Source organism: Pinus tabuliformis, chromosome J (genome assembly GCF_031772625.1).
Source record: "Pinus tabuliformis cultivar Carrire ecotype Pingquan chromosome J, CPIR1, whole genome shotgun sequence".
In the NCBI taxonomy this organism is placed as follows: domain Eukaryota; kingdom Viridiplantae; phylum Streptophyta; class Pinopsida; order Pinales; family Pinaceae; genus Pinus; species Pinus tabuliformis.
Window position 1 is genome coordinate 153129889 of NC_142295.1, and position 22697 is coordinate 153152585.

Sequence of the window (22697 nt, forward strand, 5' to 3'; positions counted from 1 at the left end):
CTCCAGTCTTAACAAATCCACAATTTGACAAAGAGTTTATCATTTTCTCTTTTGCCTCCCAGCATACTATTGCTGCTGTCTTATTACAGAAAGATGACCAAGGAAATGAGAGACCTATTGCTTTCTTTAGTAGAGCTCTCAGAGATACACCCCTGAAATATCAGATCATGGAAAAGCAAGCATATGCTTTGGTCAAAGCCATCAAAGACTTTAGGATTTATATCCTATACTCCCATGTTATAGCTTATGTACCAAGTCCCATTGTGAAAGACATACTTACTCAAGAGAACTTAGAGGGCAGAAGAGGAAAATGGATTGCCAACATTTTAGAATTTGACATTGAAATAAAACCTACAAAACTGATAAAAGGGCAAGGTTTGGCCAAATTAATGTCTGAAACAAATTTCCAAGCCTTGGACATCAACCAACTGGACAGTGAACCGGAGCTGGCGACTCCAAAGATCAATGTAGCCTTTGAACAATCTCTGTGGTATTCTGATATCTGTTATATATTGCAAAACCTGTGTGCTCCCCCAGGATTGTCCAGAACTAAATGTAGGTTCCTAAAAATGAAAGCTTCAAGATTTTGTGTCGTGGATGGCAATTTGCTTTGGAAAAACCATGAGGGTATATTGTTAAACTGCTTAATTGAGAATGAGACTAACAATGTCATGAAAGAATTTCATGCAGGTGATTGTGGTGGACACCTGTATTGGAAGTCCACTGTGGATAAAATACTGAGGGCTGGTTACTATTGGCCCACTTTGTTCTCTGATGTTAAAAATTTCACTACCTCATGCCATAAGTGTCAAATATTTGAGGGAAAGAGAAAGTTACTGCCACTCCCTTTGAGGCCTATTGCAACAGAGAGACCTTTTCAACAATGGGGCTTGGATTTCATTGGGGAAATTCATCCCTCATCTTCAGGCCAACATAGATGGATCCTCACAGCCACAGACTACTTCACCAAATGGATTGAGGCCATCCCATGCAGACAGGCAAATGATTCAACAATCATTCAGTTTTTGGAGAATAACATATTGTCTAGATTTGGTTGCCCCAACAAGATAATAACAGACAATGCTGCTGCTTTTAGATCCAAGAAGATGGTGAACTTCTGCCACAAATTTCATATTACTTTAGGCCATTCCACTGCATACTACCCTCAAGGGAATGGCCTAGCTGAATCATCAAATAAAAGCCTTGTAAACATCATAAAGAAGGTGTTGGAAGAAAATAAGAAGAATTGGCATAAGAAGCTTGTGAATGCCTTATGGGCAGATAGACTGACAACCAAGAGATCCATCGGGGTCAGCCCATATGAGTTAGTCTATGGATTAGAAGCCAAATTTCCTTCATCACTAGGGGTTCCTGTTATGAAACTACTTCAAGAAAGTCAAGCTGAGCCCAATGACATGCAAAGAAGGATCAATCAAATAATATGTTTGCAGCAAACTAGAGACCAAGTTTATAGCAGAGTACAAGTCCTACAAGAAAAGTTAAAGAAAGCTTTTGATAGAAGGACTAAGGCTGAGGATTTCAGCATAGGTGACAAAGTCCTCAAGTGGGATTCAAGAAGGGAAGATAAAGGAAAACATGGAAAATTTGATTCTCTTTGGAGAGGACCATTTATTATCCAAGCAGTGCAAGGAAACAACACTTACTTCCTAAAAAATCTGGATGAAACTGACTTAAATGAAGGTCCTGTGAATGGCAGGATGTTGAAGCACTATTTTGACTACTTTCCATGTATATAGCAGGGTCTCTCCTCCTGTACATAATCAGTTGTATATATTTTCTTTCGGCATACAAATAGTTCAGTTTGAAAAGTTGCTGTAAATAAGCAGAAAAAAAGGCTTTATATTCCAGAAGTTCCACAGAGGTGACAACCTCCAGTTTTGAAGTACAAAGAGAAAGTTTTCAAGTTTTGGTAGAAGAAGTCAAGGGCCAAGGCATTCTGACCTGCTGTTCTTGGTCTTTCAAGAAGAAAAACCATCCCCAAGTGGAGCCACTGTTAGCTACCTATACCAATAGGTTTCATTTTTCATGATTGGCAGGGGAAGTGCCAATATGATCTACTTTGGTGATACAAAGATCTCATATTCTTGTGGAAGAAATATACTTACATTTGGTTGATGCTGCCCTACTTCTGAATGGGTGATCCAACAGCCTAAGCTGGGTCATGCCATGTTTCAATTTTTGTTGTAGATTAGAGAAAGAAATCTGTCCAAATAGTTCAATCTTGGCAGGTAAAGTAGATAGGTAGAGAATGAAGGTTCCCAACTGCTTAATCTGGGGCCTTGGAAGCAATAAGGTTAGTCTTAGATAGAAAATCAAAAGGAAAAGCCAAAAGAAAAGAAAAGGCACATAAGGGTTTGCAAGTCTAAGTGCACCCTCCTAGAAGTAACAAAAAATGCTAGGCAATAGAATGGGTAGGTAGTTGGGGTTGCAAAAAGCATGGTTTATGGGCAGTTCACTGGCCTAAGCAAAGGTAAAAACATGGTGCCAGTGCAGATTTCCTATTTCAGCAGTCTTGCAACAACTTAATGAAGCATGTCTAACTTCCAGATTACCCCCCATCACATCCATTGCTAACATCCCAGCACCACCTATGTTCAGGAAAGAAGTCAAAGTCTTTTATTGATTCTTGTCTCTTTAAGAGCCACATTTCTTGTGTAAAATTCTTTTCATTTTGATCTACTTCCTAAACTAAGTTGATTTCATATAAAACTTAGTGTTTTACCCCCTCACCCCCTTCCTCCACTCATATTAACTCCTAAACTTCTTATTATCTAAATCCCCTATGTTCCCCTTTTCCCTTACTATTATAAACACTATGGTGTATAAACCCCAAGCAATGTATAAATATTCCCTCCCCCCTGGCATTATAGCCATATGTCCAAAGTCAGGGATTAAATTGACCTCTGGTCAGTTTAACAACCTAAGCCCTACCCCTCTTTTCCCTTCAGAAACCTTTGAAACCATTTACCCACTTCATTTGCAAAAAGACCTTGTAAAAAACCCACTATTACCCCTAACCCGCGTTATTTGCAAAATGCACCAAAAAACCCATTCTTCCGCTTTACCCAAAGTTTGGCGCAATGCGCATTTTCATAAAAAATACATTGAAAAACCCATATAATTCGCCAAAATCCAAAGTCCCCACCGGGCAAGCATTTCAAAGAAAATATTAAAATATTCCCGCACTACTGCCGTATTGTCCTGGCGCCTTAGCGATCCGTCGACCGTCGGATCTGGGTTTTTCCATCCGACGACCCACATTCATATCGGGTCAGCCCCGATGACTGCACTTTACCGCCCGAGAAACTGTCAGAGGGTGACGTCAGGCCTCTGCCACGCGTCACCCCCATATTTTCTCGGGCCGCCCTCTGACAATACCATGACCGTATCCAGAGCGGTCCGAGAAAAACCACTTACCGCTTGTGCTTTACCGCCATGCCCACGTCATTACTACGTCACGCCCACATCAGTTCGACTCGGCGCCCTGTCAGCACCCCCGCCTGCCAGCACTCCGACATGTCTGCCACCTATGCAATCCTCGTGGACCACTCACAGGCTGCCACGTCACTCGATGATGTCATGCTGACGTCACCCGACCCTGACCCCACCTGATGACGTCATGCTGATGTCATCCAAAAAAAAGCGCCAATATCCCAAAAAGTCCATATTTTAGCCAAAATTCGTGTTTTTTGTCACTTTTGCCAAAAAGACTATTGCTCACCTCTGCATGCAAATTACGACCATCCGTCGCCAACCAGCAAAAATCGACCCGAAGACCGTTGGCGCCTTCAACCCACCTGCATGTGTAACCATTGCCGGCAATTCACCAGGTATTTATCCAAATCATTCCCTCCGCGCTTGGTTGTGTCCATAATTATCCGAAACTAAGTTAAAAAGAGTGAGGAAGCTTGTATTTACCAGCAAATCCCCGGTGGCCAGCCTTCATTTTCAATTGTTAAGTCGAAATTCACCTTCAGAGCCTCGTTTAGCCAAGTTTTCACAAAACCCACAGCCAGTCCACGCATTCGTGGACTTAAAACCTGAGCTGCACAAATTCACCAGGAAAATAGTGGTACTAGTCCCTGCATATGCTCAATTAACTCTCTTTGGATCACTTTAAACTATTCTCACCACAGTTTACCCCATTTTTCCTTGCAATTTGCCTCACTGTTGCAAAAGTACCCCTCTGTGTTGTTCTACCCACTGAAACCAGTTCTAGTACAAGTCATAGTACTACTTAACCATGGAAACACCAGTAGCCCTGAATATTCAACCTCTGAATGCCCCACACAGAGAGCTAGAGTGGAAGGCCCTGGGTGATAGAGATTACCAGATGATAGACTCATTTGCCATGAGTTCCAAATTTAACATTCACTTGCAAAATGAGTTAAAGTCCCAATACCTCAGTGGGGCTGATATTTTAGGAATTTGGGATTCCAATTTGCCCATTTACAATCTCCCTCAAGTCAATGTCCTCCCAGACTTGATAAATCAATGCTGCTCCAGCTATGATCCATGTCAAAGAGCTGTCCTTAGCCCCTCAGGCTCAGTATTGTTCCATATCACCCCTGAGGCCAAAAATGAGATGCTGCACTTTCACACTGCAAAGCCACTGACTCCTCTCTCCATCAATGACTTGCTAAAGAAAGGGGGCAAGCTGTCCAGTGCTCAGATCATCAAAATTAATCAGTTGTTCGTTCAACCAAGCTCTGAAGTTGTGAGAACCCCTCCTATAGGATATCAATACCTCAATGAGCTGGGCAAGATGCTTGTGGATTTGATTAGTTACATCCTGGGTTATGGGTCATATGAGGATGTTGATGAAACCATTATGGCCATGCTGTCCATATTCTCCCCTGGGATGCCTCCTGCTGTGCACTATGATTTTGCTACATACATTGCCAATAAGATTCATGAACAATTGATGAATCTAGAAAGGGAAAAGGTGTTTAAATACACTAGGTACATCTATCACTTGTTCTTATTTTATCAACCAGATGCTTTCCCTGTTCCTCTCAAGAAGCTAAATGCCCAGGGAAACCCAAGGTCTGTGGTGTTTTGGTCTTTAGTCTTTCATCATATAACTTTTTCACCATACACCTACTGTAAATTCATAGACCTTTTTATCCATCCAGCTATGACCTTGTTATTGGGTGTCCCTCCTCCAAGATTGACAGATGAGATGCAAAGGATACTTCACCTCTCAAAGGTCTACAACATTGGTGATTGGTACTTTTACCAACACCATACAGTAATCAGAATATATGGCTGTGAGTTGAACCCTTTGGAAATGCAGACTTTGTCCATTTCCACAGTAAAAACAAGAAGGTGCAACTAAAATTAAGGAACCAGCTAGGCCCATTTCTATACAACAAAAGGGAGGAAGGATGGAAGGAAGCAGATTTGATCCTAGAGACCCTCAAATTGCAAACCAGTTTCCAATGGGTACCTTATGACCCTAATCATTTCATTTCCCTCAGGAGGGTAAAATACAAATTGGGTGGCTATGCTCACGTGATACTGCCTCATATTGAGAAACATGCCAATTCATTAAGCTGGAAAGAGGGCACTCTAGAAGAGCCAATGACTAGAGAGCAAATGCTACAAAGAGAGGCAAAGAATATTGAGAAAGAGGCTGACTTGGAAACTTGTGGGCAGGTTTCCTCTTCCTATCAAAGGCAACTTGGAGCAGCTGCCTCATCCTCTACATCCTAGCAGCAAGCAGCCGGAACTGTTCAACAGGAATCCAGCAAGGATAAAGGGAAGCAGATGGAGCAGGAACTGCCACATCCTATAGCAGAACAGCAAGAAGAAGGGCAAAAAGAGGGGCAGCCAATACAGTAAGAACAAACAGCTGAAGCTCCAATATCCACTGAGCAACAGGCTCAAGAGAATGTGCCTCCTAGGCAAGAAAAGACAGTGGAGGCCTCAGTGCTACAAACTCCACAGAAAGAAGAAAAGGGAAAGAAGAGGGATAGAGAGCAGGAGACTCCCCTCACCACATCCACAAATCAAGGGGAGAAAAGGCAGAGAATGAATCCCCTCTCCGAGGAAGAAATGCCTATTGGGCAATCATTGGGCATGGGCCCACCGAGCATGGAGGCATCTGCCAGTTCCTTTCAGCAGGAACAAGAAAGAACCCTTGGAGGAGAAGTCAACTCCTCAAGTCAGCAAAGGAGAGGGGAGACAGGCATCAAGCAACAATTCATTGATATCAAAAAGAGAAATGAGCCACTCAGGCTCTAGATCTACAACCAGTTGCTTAAGATGGCCCCTACCAATCAGCAGAGGCTTATGTCAGCCTATGACATAACAGAGGGGAAAAAGAACATGAGTCATTTCATGCCAACCATGCTACAGCCACAGTCAGCTGCAGACTATATAAGAACCAACCTTGAGGTCCTTGCCAAGGACATCCACCCTATGGACCAAATAGAACTTCACAAGCAAACGGGTGAGATGGTCTATTCAACACTGCCAGATAAAACCTTATTGGCAAATAGGTTGGAAAACAACCTGAACAATACAGCTGCCCAACTTGAGTTGGAGAAGGCATCCTCTCAAGCCAAAGACAACAGGATCAGGTCTTTGGAGGATATAATCATAGAGCTTGGGCATGACCCAAAGGATCCAAAAGCTATACAAACGCTGCTGAAAATAAGAGATGCAGACCTTGCAGCTCTCAGAAAGATGATTAAAATCCCAGCAACCCTTCACCCTCAAACAGAAGAGGTTGCCCAGCAAAGACAAGACCAGGATGTAGCAACATTGCTTGTAGGACTGCACAAGAAGCTAGTGCAAACACAAGGGAAGCTGGAAGAGACAGAGGCTGCATTGCAGGCAGCCCTACAGCAGAAAGAAGGAGGTCAAACTTCTCAGCCCCCTCCAGAGGTCATAAACCTTGAGGAGCTCCCACATACTACTGCTCCTCCCACAGGGCAGATAGCTCAAACAGCTCCATCAACATCAGCACCAGCACCAACCTCAGAGCAGGCTCCGAGCCTTGATATACAGAAGTTGATGAGTGAAATCAAGATCCTAGAAGCCCAGATGACAGAGCTAAATGAAGCCAAGGAGAATTTAGCTAAGCTGAATGAAAAATATGACAAATCCAAGCAGAATGTAGCTGAAAAAGGAAGAGAAATAAAAGCTCTTAAGGAGAAGATAAAGGAGCTGGAGAAAGAGCTCACCCTTGACAAAGTGGTGGCTGAGGTCAAGATAGTTTTATGGGCCAACATTGGCCAACCAATAACAGACCAATGACAGTATATAGAGACCATTCATGAGCAAATGGAGCTCATAGGCAAAGCACACAAGGAAGTCCAAAGAGCAAGGGCATCTCTAGGCAGTATGCCTGAGATAGCCAACAGAATGATTAACATTCTCAATAACCGCACAGGTCCTCAGCTGGCAGCAATAGGAATCCACAATAGAACTGAAACCATCCTGCTGATAAAGAGGGTCCTCACATTGAAAAGCTTGGTACAAACATTGGACAGAAGAAGCCAAGACATGCAAACAGAAGTCAACAGATTCATGGATAAGTTTGCAGCATTACAGGGCAGAGGTCTTCCTGGCTTGCTGAACAACGCAGGGAGACTACTATCACATGAGAACTATGAAAAAAGGGTGAACACATTTGCCACCAATCAGATCACTCAGGGATTAAGTACCTCAGAGGTAACAGGGCCAGCATCTGGGCAAAGTCTCTATGACAGAGTAGAGAACTTATTTTTTATTATGAATGAGATCAGACATATGTTTGAAGTGCCTCCAAACTTCTACAAATACATAGAGGCAGATGAAACCTTAGATGCAATTTTGAGACATCAATTGCCTACACAGGAGTGGTGGACCAGAATGATACAGTTGTTGCTGTAAACAGGAGGCTTTCATCAAAGTTTTTTCATCAAAAAACATAAATCATCATGTTCAGAAAATGTGATGCATACACTATGACTGGAGAAGAGTGGACTGAGCCAACTCAGCAGAAAGATTCGGCCACTAAAGCAACACTGACAGCTACAGATAATAGGGCCGAGAAATCTACAGCATGACAAAGCATAAAGACACATCATTCATCATTAATGCAGAATGCTCAACCGACTCAGTGGCCTCCAAAGGTCAAGAAGATTTCTGACAGAATTAAAGACTATTTATTTTTTATTTAGAGCAGCAATAACTTCCTTATCTGCTATTTTGTAAAGTTGGTGAGCGTATTCAATTTATCAAGTGACTCAGCGGTTCAGATATTTTGTAAAAACCGACTGTATATATTCCCCCTCGCATAAGCTTGCAGGGGTTGTTGTTTCTTGTAAAAAAAGAGAACTCGACTGTAATTTCTGGAAGAATAATACAAACAAAGCTTGGAGTTTACAGAATTTGGGTCTTACTGATGCATGCTGTCTTGGAACCATTGAATGCTACAGGATTCTAGTGCTATGGTTTGATATAATAAGTTTTCTCTATCTCTGTTAATGTTTTATTATCTGTTTAAATCATATCTCTTATATGTTGTTCTAAATTTAGGAAGAAAGAAAAAGAATAGCTCAGGACTTGTCCATGGAGACACCTTGATTTCAATCTTTCTTACTATTAATGTTTTCTACAGGCTCAGCTGTTTAATTGGAATTCTTAACTGCTCCAATAAATCCTGAATCTTTCACAGTTTCTATTTAGTAATTCATGTATGCTACTAAGTAGAAATTGTTGTTCAATTTGTTATCACACTGTCTGTAATTCCGTATCTCACTGTTTCACTCACTAATCAGAACTTATATCAATGAACAACCATCTAGCCTTGCAGTAAAACTTTCTCCCTCACAGGCACCAGGACTGTCTCACATTTTCGACTCCATATGCCCAATGGACTAGCATTTTCCAAACATTTCATGCCCTTCTCACAACAACAGTTCACAACCAAAATTTCAAACAAAAAACTGAAACTTATAACTAGCCTAAAATCTTCACAAAACAGAGCTAAAACTTAAAGAGAGAGCCCTCTCTGATTATAGGTAGGCTAGGACCTATAATCCAAAGCTTGGTTAGTGGTTACCCCGGTCGTATTCCCTTGGGAGTCAAAGGGAACAACCTGGGTGTTAACAGGAAGTTCCTGTAGAATCACTAGGAAACCTTTTGGATAGACTAGATATGTGTGAACAACCGTCAGCATCTAGGACTGTGTCGTCTGACATAGCAGCGACAAAACTTCCTACTGCTACTCTGACAATGTTCGCCGGCGTACCATCTGTTGTAACTAGCTTTCAATTGCTGGATGGGATCCATCCAGGGGCTATTTCGATGGTATGGTCTGTTCCCGTTTGTTCATCCGGAATAATATCTGGAATCTCTTATGTTGAGTCTCAACAAATTGATCCTTCACAATGTTAATTTGGGCAGTTCGGTCCTCAAAGGAAAATAATTCCCTTAGGCACCGGATTACCGCCGTATGGAGGGAAATATGCCCTTTCATTGTCGCCTCCAGGAGGTAAAACATACGAGAGTTCGCGTCAGAATTCAGGTTATGCTGGAATTACATCCAGTGGTTGGATACTAATACTGCCTCAACAACCAAGAGTTGTATACTCAATGCAACAAAGTATGCCTATGTCAAATATCCCCACTACACTGGCTATTGTAACGGTGTCGCAAGTACAAGAATTATCTGTTGTATGCCAACCTCAAGTCTCTCAGGTCGTAATCCAACAACCCCTTGTCCCTGCGACGCCACCATAATCATCGGTTAGTGTCTCCTTAACTAGAGTGACCTAGGCTCAAATGGGTACCATTACCCCTCATCTCAATCAAACAGCCAGTATTGGGCAACAGCACATGGTCTCACAACCATGGCTGGTGAAATATCAACAACCATAATTCCAACAAGTTTACCAAGGATCTGAGCACCAAGTATTTGCAAGTAATGGGCAGCCGTATATTCAAAACGGACAACATCAACCATTTCATAATGGTTATGCCCATCAACCTTATCAAAGTTATTAGCACCAAATGCACTATGCTGGTATGCAAAGACCCATTGCTCAGGCAATCCCATCTTATCCTGGGTACGTTTCACCGAACCTGAATCAACAGTTTCCCTTCGTGGCAACTTTCGAGTTACCAGATCTAAATCGGCTAACAAATGATCCAATCGCTTACGCCCCTTGGTGGCCAACGATTCCTCATAAGCTTTCGTCAGATATTCCTAAATTTAATGGAAATCCGGGTGAAGACCCGTCGAATCATGTGATGACCTTTCACCTGTGGTGTTCATCTAACACTCTAAATGATGATTCGATCAAGCTTTGCCTTTTTCAGCGAACGTTAACTGGTCCTGCAACAAAATGGTATATTGAATTGCTTAGAGCTTCATTTGATAACTTCAGCGCCCTAGCCACAACCTTTTTAACCCATTTTCAGTTACCCATAAGGTACGAAACGGGAACAGAGCTTCTTACCAATTTCAAGCAAACGACAACCACTCACATATCTGATCATATTCATGAGTGGCGACGTCGTCGTAGAATGGTAAAAACATATGTTCTTGATCAGCTGTTGGCTGAATGGTTTATTAAGTTGTTGTTACCTTCTATTACGGAAGATGTGGTGAAGGGAGGAGTCGTCACTGAAGAGCAAGTAATTGCTCGTGCGCAATATTTAGACTTAATCTATACTCAGTCTGGCATGCTCTACGATAAAATCCCTAATGCTCCTAGACTAGAATTTTCCATTCCTCCATCTCCTAAATCAAACAAAGACTCTCATGCCGGGGATGGCGTGATAGGAGTGACCAGCACAAAAATTGTAAAGGCTAAGTCTAAGAAAGCCCGTATGATTTCAGGACAAAATGCAAATGAAGAACTTCTCGCCTCGGAAGTAAATGCCGTATCAACTGACAAAGGCAAAGAAACCAAGCAACCAGGAGGCAAGAAGAAAAAGAAAGGGAAGAAGAAGAAACAGGAAGAGTCATCCCCTGAAAAATGTTCTGCAAACCCTTCTAGAGATAGGAAGCCAAATCGTCCATGCCTAATATGTGATGAGGATCATTGGACAAGAGAGTGTCCGTATAAAGCTGAGCTTAGAAATTCTTCAAGAATTTAGAAACCTCGGCAGTATTGACTGATCTGTTTCCAAATCCAGGAACAAATCTGGTTGCTAGTGACAATGCTTCCCCGTCTGAAGTGCTAATGTTGTCGGTTTCAAAGCAGCAAAACAATGCTTTGATATCAACAAGGAATAAAGATTACAGGAATCCACAGCTGTCGGACAACAAGGCCAATGATCAACCCAGTAGTTCGACAACAACTTCACCGAAGTTGTGCTACCCATCATTCCTGAACTAACGATAAAGCCGCCAAAGGGAGTAGTACACAAATCAAAATATAATCCTCATGCCAGAGCAGCACAACATGATAATATATTGGAGGATCTGGCCCAATCTCCATCCACTATGTCGACACTTGAGGTACTCCAAAATTGCCCCTCTCAAAAGCAGGCTTTGTTCTCAGCGATAGGTGGGATTGACCCAACGGATTCCAATCTTGTGTCCTTTAATCACAAAGGATATGACCCTCAGTTACTAGCTCAACTAGCTTTCATTATTCAAGTGAAAGCCCTCAACAAAACTGTTCATCGAACAATTATTGATGAGGGGGCATCTACATGTATTATGTCGATGAGTTGCTCGAAAACTTTAGGATCTCCACCCTTGTCGCGATCTTTGACAACATTAAAAGCATTTGATGGACGAACATACACCCCATATGGGATTTTAAGTAACTTGCAAGTCGAACTGGGGGGAAAAATAGTAGAAATAGATGTTGAAGTAATTGACGGAAACCTCGATTACAACATCCTACTGGGAAGGCCTTGGATATATGCTATGGCAGCTGTTGTGTCGACCTACTTCAGGAAGATTGCATTTCCCTTTCAAGGAGGAATTACAATCGTCGACCAACAGACATTTCTCCCCAACAGTTCACAAGTTACGGGAAGGATTCTGATGATCCACGGAAGCCCTCATTCACTTCAAAATATCAAAGTAGGTCTACTAAAAGGCCCTACATTGATGGGGACTTTTTCCCTACCGCCTCCAAACAATCTGGCGGAAGTGGCCATGGTGGGAACCTGCAACATGATATCTTCTAGATTTAGAAGATTCCTGAACATTTTGTCAGCATGGATCATCGCCCTAATAGAAATATTGTAGCAATCAATTTTCTTGGCCTGGGGGGCAAACCCAAATCAATGCTCATCGAGTGTTTGGATAGATAGGTCTAAGGAATATGGCACCCCTTCAGATCCTTGGTCGCATGTACATTATACAGACGAAGGAATTGTTCAGTCAATGATGATTGACGGGGCACCATGGGAAGATTACCACCATCGCTCCCATCTTCCGGATTACCACGAAGATTATTCCAGCAACCTTAATCATCCTTCAGTTTTTGATTGTCTATCAAATACTGTAAATACGGTGGATTCCGAGGACAGTTCTTATCTCTTGTCGACCTCGTTAAAAAATGAAACAAGGAGTCATGAGGATAGTTATTTTATTGTGCCAACCTCATTAAAAAATGAAACAACTCCCTTTCCAAATCGAGTCTTTGATTACGATCTCGTAAAATCCAAGTTGAGTATTTCAAAGATCTCGAAGGTAAACCTTCATTCCAACCACTGCAATGAATGCAATGAAGCTTGGGGGGCATGCACCTCGATTTGCGTTATTATGCTGGGGGCATGCAAACTTATCATGAGTAGTGTTACAGCAGGGTTCAAGCTCGTTAAAAAATAAACCCACCACGAGCAGTGTTACAGTAGGGTTCAAGCTTGTTAAAAAATAAACCCACCATGAGCAATGTTACTGTAGGGTTCAAGCTCGTTAAAAAATAAACCCGCCACGACCAGTTTTTATGTGGAGTTCAAGCTCGTTAAAAATTAAACATAAGCAATGAGCAAACGTTCCCCCAGAGTTTAAGCTCATTAAAAAATGAACCAATTTCCGGTAAATAACCATTGTGAATTCATTATCATCAAATTTTGAGCCCTGGTCGTGTTCTCATCATCACCTCCACTCTGTTTTGGCCGATCATTCACCTTCATTTGATTGTTTACCCATTTTGAGGAACAGCTGTGAAGAGTGATCCTGTTAGCCATCCTTGTGACACTGCCGTGAGTGGAAAATTCCAAACCTTACCTGGAACCAGTTGCTACCTGAAATTATCACTCGTTCCTCAAAAATGAGTCTCCTTTAAGCTCTTTTCACCTGACTCGTAAAATATGAAAATATTTCCGAGCGATTGGCCTCTCCAGCTCGTTAAAGCAACCGGAAGTGCTATCCCTCGTCTATATTTTAATCTTTTTGGACCTGAGGGATTATTACACAAAAAGATCGAGCGCTTGTCTTGTTCGGCTCGTTACAATTACCGAAAATTCATCCCTTTCATATTATTTTATAATTTTTTTGGACTTAAGGGATTATATGACGAAAAAGGATTATTGGAGTTTCCTTTGCATCCCTTTCAGACTCTCTAAAATTGAAAAGGACTGAGTTATCTTTGTCGTTAAACTCATTAAAACTGAATAGCGACAAACTTGTCCATATAGACAAGAACGAGTTTCACTGTCGCTAGGCTCATTAAAATATAGCGACGGGTTTGCCCGAAGGGAAAATTATAGAACAAGCATATGTTATCCTCCTCAAGCTTGACAAAAATAAAGAGGTATTGGTCAGCAATGACTGGGGAAAAATTGGGAAGAAAACTTGAAGAAACTTTATTGGTAGCAAGTCGCTCTTGAACATGACACTTTCACTCCACATCCGAGTCGGGTTGGGTTGTTCCGTTCACTGGTTGTATCACCATTGGTCCATCACACCATCCATATTTTGGGTTAACGCTACCAATCCATGTCACTGTTTCCGGTATGTTCAAGAGAAGTCGCTCAAAGAATTCATCTGTGTCTCATCCGCTGCAATACATTCACGCTCCATTCTTTCATGACTGCCACCCTAAACCCTGTATCATCAGATTGTTTTCACCTCCAAAATCATTTACTCCATTCTGTGTCATAGATGTGGGATTCATTAAGGCCCTCCTACGGCGGGTCGCTTCTTTTCGACATCAGCTCATTATCCAAGAAGTCGACTTAGGAACAACCCTTTCAGTACTTTGAAGCTTGCATGCCTCAATGGCAAGTTTCTCACTTTCGGCGACAGGTTTACATCAACAGCCTTCGACCGAAAGATTTTGCGTGGTGTTCGATGCCAAGTCCCTTATTCACACCACGTGAATTTTACTATAGTACCTTGAGGGTCATCATCATTATCGGTGATTCCTCTCGCACCTGTTAACAGCTTACATCATTGGCTGGTAATCAAGCGATGTCTTTCCATGTTTGACTCCAGAACATCTTTCACATGGATCGACTTGTACTCCGAGTGAAGATTGAATGAGTTTGAAGACCCCGGATCTAGTTTCATCCATCCGGGCTGTGATATATTCAGGAAAATAAAGACATCAAATGTACATTGTTGCTGCACAGGTGATCATCTGAATCAAAGGATGATGACTCTATCAGAATCATCTGCCTCTCGCAGAGACGATTGTCTGTCTTATGTACATGAAAATGAATTTATAAAGCTAAGCATGGGAATGCCCGCCTCAGGTAGATCATGAAAAACATTATGAAGATAATGTATTGTATTGTATCTTATTACAGGTCGCCTTCCAGCTCGAAAAAACTTCGGATCCTCATGATAAAGCATTTCACCCGACATCAAAAGATTAACGACCTCATGCTTTAGGGGGCAACTGTTATAGACATTTTTGGGCACTGCAATCCCAATCATACATGTCCATAACTAAGGGCTCCTAAGTCCCTAAAAGTTTTGTTCCATACCCTAAAATAACAAGGTCAGTTGATTACATCATCTCCTAGAAGTTCTCCACAGGAAACTGCTCAGAACTGGTCAAAACTGGACCATACAGGTTGCTCAGTGCTAAGGGTGCGATGCATCCCACCTACCCAGTGAAAAGGGTGCGATGCATACTGAAAAGCCCTTCTGTAGGGTGTGATGGGCGAGAGTGGACAAATGGCAGAGACAGTTTGCGAGGTGGATGATCATAGAATCTTCCAGAAACTTCTCCTATGACACTTGCCTCTCTGAATTCGCCTAGGGATGAGTAATAGATCATCAATCTCCAAGTGGAATCAAGAACTATCAGAGAGAGGACACTAATCAAAATCCCAGAAGCTGACTCACCCCCCTGCAATCATCTATATATGGATCCCTCATCCCAGAGATCCAGAGGCTGGAATTTTGTATCTTGTAAGGAAGTGCTGTTGGTTTCTTGTTGGAATATCATAGTGTTGGGTGATCTAAGCTTTTCATGAGGTGAAAGAAGGGCTTTCATGCTGGAGGATGATGCTGGGTCAGAAAAATTGGTTGTAATCCTCTTTGCTATTCTTGATATTAATAAAGCTATTCAAGTTTTCCTCCACATTCTTGTATGTTTGATGATATATGCATTTGTGTGGTCAATATACATCTGGTACTATATTGTTTATGATTGTATATCTATGTTCTTCGATAGTATTATGCTTCTTTGATTCCATAGGTGCTCTTTGAAGCTGGGTAGACGAAGGAGAAGTGACAAGGATCTGTCAGAAGGGAGAGGAATTGAGCAAGGAACCAAGTGCAAGACTGAGGTTGGTGTCCTTCATTCCACTCTTATCTACTTTTCATAAAGGAAAATGAAAGTAGTTTTAGTTTGTTTGTTTCTAAGATAGCTACCAGTCTTAGTGGGACTAGCAGCTCCGAGTGGACACCAGATTTCTCGATAACAACACCCTTTCCTGCAACTGTGCTCAACCTACATAGTTGTGACCATCCTAACTGATGTAGGCTTCTTCTTTCCCTACAAGATTCTCTTTTCCCCATTATCATTGAGGTAGTCAATAGCCTTGTCATAAAAATATACTTTAGTCCTACGAAGGTACAACCAATGCATACCCAAAAGAATACTATATGATCCTTATGGAAGTACATTTAGATGTGTTGTTGTAGGCATGCCATTTGGCTCAAATGCACAAGCTCTTACCCAGTGATGAAATCTCTTTTTAGTACCTGAGCCAACTAAACCAACAACGACTCTACATGAACATCTTTTCTCAAACCACACTTATCGACCAGGTCAAGATTAACATAACTATAATTAGATCGAGGTTCAACAAAAATAGAAACAACTAAATGACAAAGCTTACCTTCCATCTCAATCATAGATGTCTGGTGATATTCCTACTTGTTGTCCGTAGCTTCATAAATATGAGGAATGCTATGACCAACATCCCGAACTGTCTACGCCACCTATGCACTATATATCTGAGGCTTTCCACCCCGGTACACTAAAAATCCTTCTTGCGATGATATTTGCCACATATCCAACACTGCAATGGCCCCCTACCATCACCTATGTTCTACTTCTCTCCACGTTGTGACCCATGTCCCTTCTCAACTACATTGAACTTCTTGTAAGGAGCAACATTTTATTTTTCACCTACATCCAGAGGTATTCACCACTTCGGTGGCCATTTCCATTTAACTTTCTCATTTCCCTTCAAATCACACTTAAGCTCAACTTTGTGCTTTGACTACTCATGGCAATGCTTCAGCTTTTGGATGGACTCCTCTAATGTTCTAGGCTCATCAAACTCATCCCAATCTCTATATGTTGTTGGAACATCACTAATGAATCTTTGAATCTTAGACTTCTCATCCTTGAGATAAGGCACATACCTCAATAGCTCCAGAAACTTGCTAGTATACTCATCATCTATCATAGAACCCATCTACAACTCATAAAAATCCTTAGTTCTATCACCATAATATCTCTTAGATAGATACTCCTTCTTGAAGAGTCTCTCAATCTCATCCCAAATCAACTCTTCTTCTCGAATTATTCTAAAATTCTTCACATCCTCATACCACATATATTATTTCCCTTTAGGACTGAAGGTGGCTATTTTGGATTTCATGTTCTCTAAGTGGTTATCAAATCTGAAGAATTTCTTCATCCGAAGAAAGCATGCCTTTGCATCTTCTGACTTCTTTATCTCTCAATTGAATGTAGGAGGCTTGACTTTCTTGAACTCCTCAGGCAAGTACTCACTCCTCCTATAATGATGATGATGGTGATGATGTGAATAATGTATCTTGGATGAGGAAGTAGAATGATGCCCATACATAGCACTCCTCCTGTCATGTGTATCCACTGATCTGCTGACTTTGACAGGGTCCCCTTTATCCAACATGTATCCTGATCAATACCTGCTACCATATGCTCCATTAGTTTTCTCTTCCTGCTCTTGACTAATCATGAACCGTCCTTATATCTATAAATCTGAAAAACTCTAAAGAATCATTGCATTTAATTTTGCCTACTCTTCCTGAGCCCTCGCAAGACTTTCCTGAACCTCAACCAACCTATCATTGCCTGCTTTACAACTTCTGATCTCTTCGCTCAAACTCCTCAATGTATATGCTATACCAAGATAATACTTATCTCCTTGCTTCCTGTTATAGGCCATTTTGTCACATCCGATTAGTGAGCCTCCTAATTGGATCAATCAACATCCTATTCCCCCTTGTCACCATCTTTCACAAATCCCTAAGCATGTTCCCTTCACCCCTTAGAGTTTCATCCCTAAATTGCTTCACTTGAGATAGTTTGAGGACCAATGCTCCCTGTATGCCTACTGGGGTGCGATCAATACCTACAAGTTGCTCCATTCTGGCTTGCGTTGGTCACCAACAGGTTTCTCTCATTTGCACTTGCGTTGGTTCTAGAAATCTGGGAGAATGACCGAGATTCCAGAAGCTTCCCCTTCTAGGAGTTTCCAGAAGTTTTTTCAACTACTAAATTTGGATAAAACATTTAGAACATATCCTACCCTACTATGCATTTTTCACCACTTACCCTTTGATCGTATCACTCCATAAAAGGTGGATCTCAAACCTAGATTGGTAAATAGAAAATAATTCATGAACTACCTCTCCTTCATATATATTTACCTCATTCCACAAGGACAGGTTAGTTTTTGGCTGGATTTTGGAGAGTGGTTATGCCCTTATGTTGTTATAGTGAGTGGTCATCATCTCATGCATTTAGGTTGATTGGAGGTGCATATTGTGACAAGGAAAGGACAAGTCAACAACTTGGAGGATCTCTTCTACAAGGTCAACTGCTACTTATGGTTGTAATCTCCTTCCATTTATATTAATGCAAATAATTCATTGTTTTCCTATATGTGATGTTGTTATGTCACTTATTTGAATACCATGTTTATATATTTAATGAAATACTTAGATGATACTGCATAGATCTCAGAGTTTCTTGGCTTGTATTATCTGACTATGCATGTTCTAATTTTTGCATTCAGAGATGGAATTGGAGCTTCCAAGATAAAGAGGGAGCAAAGTGTGTGAAGGATTCCATGCAGGCCTCACTCTATCATCTATTTACTTTAAGGGAAAGCATTGTGTTCCTTGTCTCTCTGCTGTTTTATGTTAGCCACTGACCTAGGGGAGATACTTTTGTCCGCAATCTTAAATCTCGTTTAACAAGTTAGCGACCATACTGGGGAACAAAGTATTCCCTTGGTGGTTTCCTTGTACATTTTGTTTGATTACGTCCTTGAAAGACATCTTTTCTATCATCCAACCAAGAACAGACATAAGGAGTGATTTCATTGAGCCTTTTTTGCGACTTTTATGTCAGAATCCTCTTTCCCGGGCCCAATGCTCCCCCAGTGCCTTTGACAAAGCGTTGCACCTCACCCAGGCCCACTCTGTACCAGTGTTGCAAAGCACTGGTGCCTCTTCTGCACCAGTGTTGGTCCCTATTTTTGCACAAAATTTTCCTTGGTTGTTGAGCCTCTCTTTGGTTAGCCTACTTCTAGCTTAACGTCCCTAAGACTTGAGTGTCTTGTGGTCTCTCTAAAGCCTCCATTTGGTAGGAATTTGTGTTTGATTTCCTTTGGTAAGAATTGGATTCAATTTTTATTTGTTATTATCGTTAGGTCACTTGCAAACTTGTTTCATTTGATCATTGATCACTTGGATGAATTGTTGTTCTAGTCCTCATTCTGAAAAGTGTAGTTGAATGAGTGATTAGACTTTACATCTTACTTTTCCTCATTTCGAAAATTAAGTGTGTTGAAAAGAAAAATCTATTTGAATTTTCATCCAGGGTTTTGTGTGTGAAATTGGAATTCTCTAGTGTGAAATTCCCTACTTATGAGTGTTAATCTCCTTTGAGTGACATCTCTTTTGATTTTTGAAAATTTCACCCAATTTCAGTTTGAGTCCTCTGTTCATGAAATCTCAAATTATGTTTGATTTCATTGGAATCCTCTTTCTTTTATTTTGAAGAATTATCTTTCATAGATCACATTTGCATACATATAATTCTCATTTTCACAACTAGAAAGGAAATTGTGGATAGATTAAATTTGCATAGTTTTCAGGGGAATCATGCATAGATTACATTGCATGGTTTGGCATCTTTTAATCCTTTGAATTGAATTGGAATAGTGAAATTGAAAGATCTAGTTAGGAAGCTCTTGTTTGTTTCATATTTGATTGTTGCATCATTGTTTGCACCTCTTCCCTACACTAGATAACTTTCCTCGAAAATGAAAAGAGTTATTTTTGTCATATTAGTTGCACCATAGGTGTGTTCAAGTGACATCAAGTTTTGAGCCTTGAAAATGAAATCTAATTCAAGATCAACTCTAAAATTCATCTCAATTAACCTAAGAAGAATTTGAAACTTAATGACACATAGAGGTCTAAGATAGAGACATGTTCCAACGCCGTTAAATGTAGGCTCTATCATTGTTTCCCAACTCTGCATCTGCGGGGTGAAATCCCATTCCACATACGTAAGTGTATAGGATCGTTCTCCACATACCTTCAGATATATCAGAATGTGCTTCATGCATGATAACTATATGGTAGCACTCTCAACGAATGGTTACGCATTAGACATCACTATTACAGACTGCACTCCCACGTACCATTGCGTATATTTTGGGAGTCCCCTATAGGTTTCTATTCATCCATCTGTGACCGAGTCTACCGCCTTGTATACCGTGATACACCAAACACAACATTCGGGGACATTGGTTGTCGTACATTAAGTCATTTGTTCACCAAGGTGTATATTGCAGTTCACGGCTGCTTGGTAAACCTTTATGCCTAGTTACCCCTTTATTTTGTTTTTATCTTTAATTTCTAAAATCAATTAATTGACTGTAGAACAACATTCTCCCCGTGGAAGAAATCCTTAGTGGTTATTAGGTTGATAATAATGGCAATAGTTCTAGAGTCTACCAATCAAGGGAACCCCTCTAACATGAATCCTGTTCCTTTTCCTTCTTTTGAAAATATTGGTGCTCCCTATATGGAAACATTGTCTGATCTTGGATTTACCATTGGTTTTCCAGTTTGGTTGTTTTCGATTAGTATGGTTTTGAATGTCCAAACTGCTTCTCAACTGAGTTCTCCTCCACCTGAACAATGTCAACCTTATGTTGATCCTAAAGTTTACCCTTAGCCTTCCTCACCTATTTTTTCTTCATCCCTTTCTTCCTCTTCACTTGGTGAAAGTATTAATTCTAGTAACCATGAAGCTAAGAAGAAAAAGAAAAGGATGACGAAGAAGAAGAAAAATAAGAAAGGGGGCAACCAAGCAACCATTGCTACGGATGCAACTAGTATGGAGAAACCTTCCAATTAGCCCCGTAAAGTTAAATTCCCTTGCATTTTATGTAAGGGTTACCACCTTCTTAGAGATTGTCCTGGTATACCAAGGTGTTAGAAGTATGGTCCATAGGCTCACATTAGCCTTTGTCATCAGCTTCTGGAGATCATGCTCGTGACAAACCTTCAACTAGTGATAGTAAGCTCTATGGGAAAAAGGATATAGTTAGATTTCCCAATAAGTTATGTGAAGGGAATCATCCTATTCACCTTTTTCCTTATATAGATGAAGCCTCAAAAGTGTTGGAAAACCTTACAACTTCCTAGCCATGACTTCCAGCTGGTTACCAGAAGCTTTCTCCTGATCCTCCACTAGTTGATGAAGTTATTGATCAAAATCCATCTCCAATCAATCCCTCTCTCTCTGAATGTGAATCCCATGAGTCTGTTCCTGACCAACCATTGGTTGAGAAAATGGTTGACTCGATTCCACCTTTAGTTGATCATACCTTTCCCATAGAGAGTGAGTCTAATACTGCTCAGGTTCTTCTTGTTTCTTCAAATTGCAATGAATTGGGGGGAATCCTCCCATTCCCATAGTATAGGGGGAAAATCCTCCCATTACCACAACACAAGGGGGCAATTATCTCATTCCCATGACACCCCTTTTAAGTAGCATGGTCACTTCCTTTGATTGGAGCTAATTGAAAGGATATCGTCTTCCTCCTTACATGCCCTTTTAGATCATAGTACATGATTATAGTGTGGTCATAACTAGCACAATCATAGATGATGGTTCATCTGTTAGTATTCTATCCTCAAATACTTGGCAAGCTTTGGGTTCTCTGCAACTTGTGCCTGTTACCCAAAATTTGTTGGCTTTTAAGAGAGGAACCAGTCAAACATTAGGGATCCTTCCTAAGTTTATTATTACTTTGGGAGAAAAGGTTGTCTATATCGATGTGATGGTAGTCCAAGTCCCTTTGGATTTTAATTTATTCCTTGGGTGTGACTATGTTTATGTCATGGGAGCTTTTGTCTCTTCACTCTTTCGTGTAATGTGTTTCCCACATGAAGGAAGAATTGTGACCATTGACCAACTTTCATACATTGGTATTAATTTGACTCCCAATCAACCAACATCCCTAAATGGTCCTTATATGCAAGTGGTATCCTCCCCACCGCAGGTTAATTATGTGGTAAATTGTTCCATGCTTATGTCTATTGATGATCCAATAGATGATGTAATTCATAATTTACTATAGCATTGGACTCTGATCTATCTATTGGATCCTTTGATATGTATCCCTTCCAGAGTGTTGTTCTCCTATCTAATGAGAACCTCTTAGAAGCCATGGTCTCTAGGAGGCCATGATTTGGCTTTAGAGAAGAGTTCCTTGTCTTGTATCAAGCTCGTTAAAAAATGAAACAAGGTCCTAGAACAAAGTTCCTTTTCTTGTGTCAAGCTCTTTAAAAAAATGGAACAAGGTGTCATTAGCATAGTTCTTTTATTGTGTCAAGCTCATTACAAAATGAAACAAATCCCCTTTCAATTAGAGTCTTTGATTAGATCTTCTACCCAGTCAAGTCTTTCACTTAATCTCATAAATGAACCTTCATTCCATCCACGTGTTAGTACCAAATAGTCTACTTAGGTGAAAGAAATGAAGTTTGGGGGACATGTACCTCAAATTGAATCATTATGCTAGGGGCATTAAAACTTATTTTGAGCATACTTTTTCCTCTGTTTCAAGCTTGTGTAAAAATGAAACCAATCTTAAGCATAGTTTCCTTTGTTTCAAGATTGTGTAAAAATGAAACAAATCTTAAGCATGGTTTCCCATGTTTCAAGCTTGAGTAAAAATGAAACCAATTTCAAGCATAGTTTACCATGTTTCAAGATTTTGTAAAAATGAAA